Source organism: Physeter macrocephalus, chromosome 19, assembly GCF_002837175.3.
Source record: "Physeter macrocephalus isolate SW-GA chromosome 19, ASM283717v5, whole genome shotgun sequence".
NCBI classification, from domain to species: domain Eukaryota; kingdom Metazoa; phylum Chordata; class Mammalia; order Artiodactyla; family Physeteridae; genus Physeter; species Physeter macrocephalus.
In genome coordinates this window covers 74,616,769-74,617,085 of record NC_041232.1, presented here as the reverse complement: position 1 = coordinate 74,617,085, position 317 = coordinate 74,616,769, and positions in this window count along the sequence as shown.

Here is a 317-nt window from a genome sequence, read left to right as displayed (position 1 = left end):
AATTATAGGGGTCCCAGAAGAAGAAGAGAAAAAGAAAGGGACTGAGAAAATATTTGAAGAGATTATAGTGGAAAACTTCCCTAAAATGGGAAAGGAAATAGTCGATCAAGTCCAGGAAGCACAGAGAGTCCCATACAGGATAAATCCAAGGAGAAACACACAAAGACACATATTAATCAAACTATCAAAAACTAAACACAACGAAAAAATATTAAAAGCAGCAAGGGGAAAACAACAAATAACATAAAAGGGAATCCCCATAAGGTTAACAGCTGATCTTTCAGCAGAAACTCTGCAAGCCAGAAGGGAGAGGAAGG